We start from the raw sequence: 6544 nt of genomic DNA on the forward strand, positions 1-6544 counted from the left end.
TTGATCCGACCCGCGTGGGTGCGGGTCGGATTCGTCCGACCCGCGCGGGTGCGGGAAGTTTGGCTTTTCGATGAACTTTTTGGTGTTTTTCCGACTTTTTCGGGACTTGTATTTTTCACCATTTTGCGTATTTGATCGTCTTGTTGACTTGCACGCGTCGTTTATGAGTATTTCGTCGTTTCGTTAGCTTGTACGCTTCCTCACGCGGATCGCTTGATTGATGTGCGCATGTTGACTGATGTGCGTGCGTTGACTGACGTGCACGTATTGACTGACGTGCGCGCGTTGACTGACGAGCACGCGGGCCACATGAGGGTGGTTTGAGCGAACGGGACGCTTGGTTTGCCATTCTGGTGGCTGACGAGCATGTGGGCCACTTGGCGTTTGTCGTTGTGGTTTGTTGCCGCGTCATTAACGGTTTGTTGTCGCGTCATCAACGGTTCGCCGATTCGCTTCATGCGCTTGTCGGCGTTAGATAATCCTCTTTGACTCGGATAATCCTCTTCGACTTGGATAATGACGTTCATCGCCTTCTCTTTGTCTCGAGCTGTATTCGGGGACCTATAGGCAATTTTTGACTCCTACAGTAATCAATAAACTTCTTGCCTACATTCTAGCACTAGAGAGAAAATAAAAGTAGCAAATATCTCTCACATAGAAATACATTTCTTGAGTCTTGATATTGTTTTTGAGTTGATGAAGCTTCTTATTGCATATGGTGTTCTTGATAAACATTGCTTCATCACTTTGCCTCCACCTCCTCTAGATATCGTCGTTGTAGCTCATATTCCATCCAATCCTCCATCTATGGTGCTAATGAATTGTAATCTACAATATAGCTCAATACACAATTAGCACCAATAATGGTGTTTGTAAATTATCATCAAAATAAAGGACTTAACAATCTCCCCCTTTTTGATGATGATAAACAACCATTATACGAGAGCAAATAAAATAGATTATTTGGCTTATTATTTGGCTTATAGATAGTTGCTCCCCCTATCTATAAGGCTCACCCTTTCTATGTGCACAAATGAGGAGATCTCTCTCCCCCTTTGTCACCATCAAAAATAGGGTAATGAAAGCATAAAGACACATACTAAAGAAATCACACAATGCACCTCAAGTGTTGGCCTACCCGTGTCTCCCTCAAGTATTAAGAATTACAACCTATCACTAGGCATTACCACCTACCCCACTCCTCTTGGGACGACTCCGGTCTCTCATTTTTACACTCTTCTTGGTACATATGTGAGCTTGAGCATGATATGACATTGAAGGAACAAGAAAGAAAATATGGATATGACAATATAAGAGCAAGGAAACGAAGAAAACAAAATGGCAAAAAGAAATTATTTTCAAAGAATGCACATGCCCAATTCATTCATAATGCGGCAAAAATCAACTTCACAAAGGGGTTTAGTAAAGATGTCCACTAATTAAGATTTGGTGTCAATATAAACAAGAGAAACATCTTTCCGTTCAACATGGCCACGCAAGAAGTGATGTCGTACATCTATATGTTTGGTTCTAGAATGCAAAACCGAATTTTTGGAAATATTTATAGCACTTGTATTATCGTACATCTATATGTTTGGTTCTAGAATGCAAAACCGAATTTTTGGAAATATTTATAGCACTTGTATTATCACAAAAAATCTTTGTATCATGAAAGTGTTATTTATAGCACTTGTATTATCACAAAAAATCTTTGTATCATGAAAGTGTAAATCAAAATCAATCAAATTTTGTTTCATCCACAAAAGTTGTGCACAACATAAGCCGGCGGCAATATATTCCGCTTCCATAGTGGACAAAGCAACACAATTTTGTTTTTTGGATGCTAAGATACAAGTGAGTTACCAAAAATTGACAAGTATCACTCATACTTTTGCGGTCCACCTTACAACCGGCAAAGCTGACATCATAATAACCACAAAGATCAAAAGATGTATTTTTAGGATAAAACAAACCAAGTTCTAAGGTACCATTAATAACCACAAAGATCAAAAGATGTATTTTTAGGATAAAACAAACCAAGTTCTAAGGTACCATTAATGTATTTAATAATCCTTTTAACCGCAACTAAATGAGAGTTTTAGGAGAAGCTTAAAAACGTGCACATGCACAAACACTAAACATGATGTCCGGCCTCCTAGCGGTGAGATAAAGAAGACTACCTATCATACCTCGATATAGCTTTTGGTCTATCTTTTTACCGCTTTCATCCGCATCCAACTTGATGGTGGTGCTTATTAGAGTTGGGGCATGTTTTGAACTTTTCATCCCGAATTTTTTCACCAACTCCCTAGCATATTTGCTTTGTGATACGAAGATGCTATCATTGGATTGCTTAACTTGGAGGCCAAGGAAGAAAGTGAGCTCTCCCATCATACTCATATCAAATTGATCTTGCATTACTTTAGAAAAGTCCTTGCATAAAGATTCATTAGTGGCACCAAAAATAATATCATCTACATAAATTTGAACTAAAATGAAATCATTTTTTCGTTTTCTAACAAAAAGAGTCAAAAATAATATCATCTACATAAATTTGAACTAAAATGAAATCATTTTTTCGTTTTCTAACAAAAAGAGAATTATCAATTGTTCCTTTTGAAAAACTATTTTCAATGAGAAAACTTGAGAGGCGAGCATAACAAGCTCTAAGAGCTTGTTTTAACCTATATAAAGCTTTTTGAACCCGGTATACATGATTTGAAAAAGATGAATCAATAAACCCGGGGGGTTACTCAACATAAACCTCTTCTTCAATAAAACCATTTAGGAAAGCACTTTTGACATCCATTTGAAATAATTTAAAATTTTTAAAACTTGCAAAGGCCAAAAATATTCTAATAGATTCTAATCTTGTAACTGGTGCAAAAGTTTCATCATAGTCTATGCCCTCCTCTTGATTGTATCATTGGGCAACTAAACGAGCTTTATTTCTATTTACTATGCCAAACTCATCAAGCTTATTTCTAAAAACCCATTTAGTTCTAATAATAGAAGTATTATTTGGTTGAGGAACTAATTTCCAAACATTATTTCTTTGAAAGTTATTCAACTCTTCATGCATAGCTAAAATCCAAAAGTCATCTTTTAAAGCATCATCAATACGTTTATGTTCTATTTGGGATAAAAAGGCTACATTACCATATTCGCTCATTGCTTTTGAGCAGGTCAAAACGTCTTTGGATGGGCTCCCTATAATTTGGTCTTTAGGATGATCCGGTGCAAACTTCTAATCTTTAGGGAGTTCTTCTTGATTTTGTTCATTATTGCTCTCCACGTCATTTGGTTCTTCCGTTGAGGGTTTGTCCTTTAGTTGCAAAAATTCCATTTGTTCCTCAATCGCATCATCATCCCTAGGCAAATTATCTTGAAAACCAATATTAGATTCATCAAAAGTAACGTTTATAGACTCTTCAACAACGAGAGTTCGTTTGTTGAAAATCCTATAAGCCTTACTTCTAGGAGCATATCCCAAAAATATACCAATATTAATTTTAGAATCAAACTTATCATGGTGGTCTTTAGTATTTAAGACAAAACATTTACGACCAAAAATATGAAAATATCCAATTTGTGGGGTTTTGTCATAAAGAAGTTCATAAGGAGTTTTCATGAGAGAGAGTCTAATTAAACACGATTTAAAACATGGCAAGTCGTGTTAACGGCTTCCGCCCAAAAATATTTTGGCAAATCATAAGAATTTAACATTGTGCGTGCCATCTCTTGTATGGTTCTATTTTTCCGTTCAACAATACCATTTTGTTGGGGTGTCTTAGGAGCGGAAAACACATGAGTTATACCACGATGAGCACAAAAATTATTAAAGAATTTGTTTTGAAATTCTCTACCATGATCACTTCTAATTTTAATAACTTTTGAATCCTTTTCATTTTAAATTCTTTTTACAAAAAGCGAAAACTCTTCAAAGCATTCATCTTTACTAGCAAGAAAAATCACCCATGTAAAACGAGAGAAATCATCAACAATAACAAAAACATAGTGTTTTCCTCCTAGAGAGGCAACACGCATGAGACTCAAGAGATCAAGATGCAATAATTGTAAAGGTTTAGAAGTGGATACCTCATTTATGGATTTGAATGAAGTCTTAGTTTGTTTACCTTTAGCACATTCCTCACAAGTAGAATCCTTAACATAAGATAGATTTGGTAGCCCTCTCACTAAATTCTTCTTGGGTAGCTTAGATATAAGCTTCATGTTAGCATGTCCAAGTCTCTTGTGCCAAATCCAAGGATCCCCATCTACCATGAAAAGGCATTTTACATCTTGATCTAAAAGCTCATTCATCTCAAAAATATAAACATTAGTGTGACGCCCCTGGGTTCACACAAGGCTGCAGTCCAAGGTGAAACCAAGAATGTCAAACCTGCTATGCACCACACCGTGCAATAACATGTTTCACCATCACAATTAACATCTATCTAGTAGAATCAACAACTGGTGTAGGTACAAAACAGGTAAGAGATAATACAAGGAATACTGATGAAAAGATAATAGTCACATAAATATCTCATCATCCAACAATACAGAAATACATAGTCAAGATCTGAGTAGATAAACTGAAATACTTAACAAGTCTCAAATACAAATATCTAACGATAAAAAGATAAGGCTCACAGCCTTTAAAATTTCTAGAATAATACCCTTAAATGTCTAACCTCACTACAGTGGAGCCCAAAGAAAATAATACATAGCTAGAAAGTAAAGCTGAACACTATCACTACAGTGGAGCCCAAAGAAAATAATACATAGCTAGAAAGTAAAGCTGAACACTAATGTGGTCCGCCATCAACCTGCGGCTCTCCGTGCTCCTGGCTCGTGACCTGAAAGGGGGAGGGACAACGAGCGTCAAAGCGTTAGCGAGTAACATCACAACCAACCCCAAGGGAAAAGGGCTCGTTGTATAAGAAAATACAGATAATATGTATAATAGATCTAAAATCATTGATCCTACTTAAGAGGGTTTTAGTATTTAGAAATTTACAACACGAGCATAGGTACGTCGAGCGAAATAATCCAAACGAGGAAACCCTCATGCATATACCTTGTATCTCAAATTGTAAATCTCTAAACACCAAACCCGAGGTTCTAGTACAGAAACAATGAAAAAAGAAATACAGCAAATCTCAGAACAGTATACAGTGCCATACCATAGCTAACATGAATATCATGTTATTACTTACATAAGAAATAATAAATCAAGAAAAATACAGCTAATCTCAGAACAAATTACAGTGCCATACCATAGCTAACATGAATGTCATGTTATTACTTACATAAGTGTCATGTCAACATCATGTCGTGGACTTCTGTGAAGAAGTCGTATGCAGGGTTAAGAAACTATGTCCAAAACATGAACTATTTATGTCGTAGTTTTCCAAACTCATAGATTAAGTGGCAAATGTCCAACACGAGTACTGGAATGAATTTATAGTCCAACACGAGGACTTCTATGGATTATAGTCCAACACGAGGACTGAAATGGTGAAAATATCGCTGAGGTACATAGTGAAATCTACCTATATCGATTCACAATCAAATCAGTGTATATATCCACAATTGGTACCCTCAGGTCATCTATCATGCCTGGGTACATAGTAGGACTAAATGCCAATGTCAGATAGTCCAGACAGACTCCCAAACATGAATGAAATGTACAAAAATACCCAAAACCAGGAAAATACCACAGACAGGCGTCGGTCGACCGAGTCGGTCGACCGATCTCTGATACGAGTCTGGCGGTCGACCGAAATAATGTCACGGTCGACCGAAATAATCGGCGGTCGACCGAAAACTCAAAACGAGCTCAGCGGTCGACCGCGTCGGTCGACCGCCGAGCGGAAATTTTCAAAATACACAGAACAGGAAAAATTTCACAGACAGTGCGTCGGTCGACCGACTCGGTCGACCGAACTCTGCTACGAGCCTGGCGGTCGACCGCCGGGAAATTCGGTCGACCGGAAGGACGTCGCGGTCGACTGCCAGGAAATTCGGTCGATCGAAAGGACGTCACAGTCGACCGCCGTGGTTGACCGCGCAGAGGGCAGACTCTGTTCTGCCCTCACTGCGTGCCCTGCGGTCGACCGATGCGGTCGACCGCGAGACAGACAGAACCCAGGTTTGGGTTTCTGTCTAGATCTGACCTGTGATAAAAAGCAATATAGCAGATTGAAAATTTGTCATTTAACAGGTAAATAAAGAAGACTTATACATTGAGGATTCATTATCAAGATCCCAAACATAGTTAAACATGATCTATGTAGTTAATCAACAAAAACAGGGTTTTTTCTCCTTTTTAAACATATTCAGATCTGGGTCTCTTTAATAGAAAACGTTGGTGAGTTTTTAAAACAGATAAAATCCCAAATCCATATTCTATGCCATAATACTCTATTAGCTACTTTAAAATACGAATTTGGATCCATAAAAACCAATAAAAACTTAGTTCTTGACATGAAAATGAAAGGGGTGGGGGTTGGGCGAGAAATTACTCGCCTTTGGGTGCTGA

Source organism: Asparagus officinalis, chromosome 4 (genome assembly GCF_001876935.1).
Source record: "Asparagus officinalis chromosome 4, Aspof.V1, whole genome shotgun sequence".
NCBI classification, from domain to species: Eukaryota; Viridiplantae; Streptophyta; class Magnoliopsida; order Asparagales; family Asparagaceae; genus Asparagus; species Asparagus officinalis.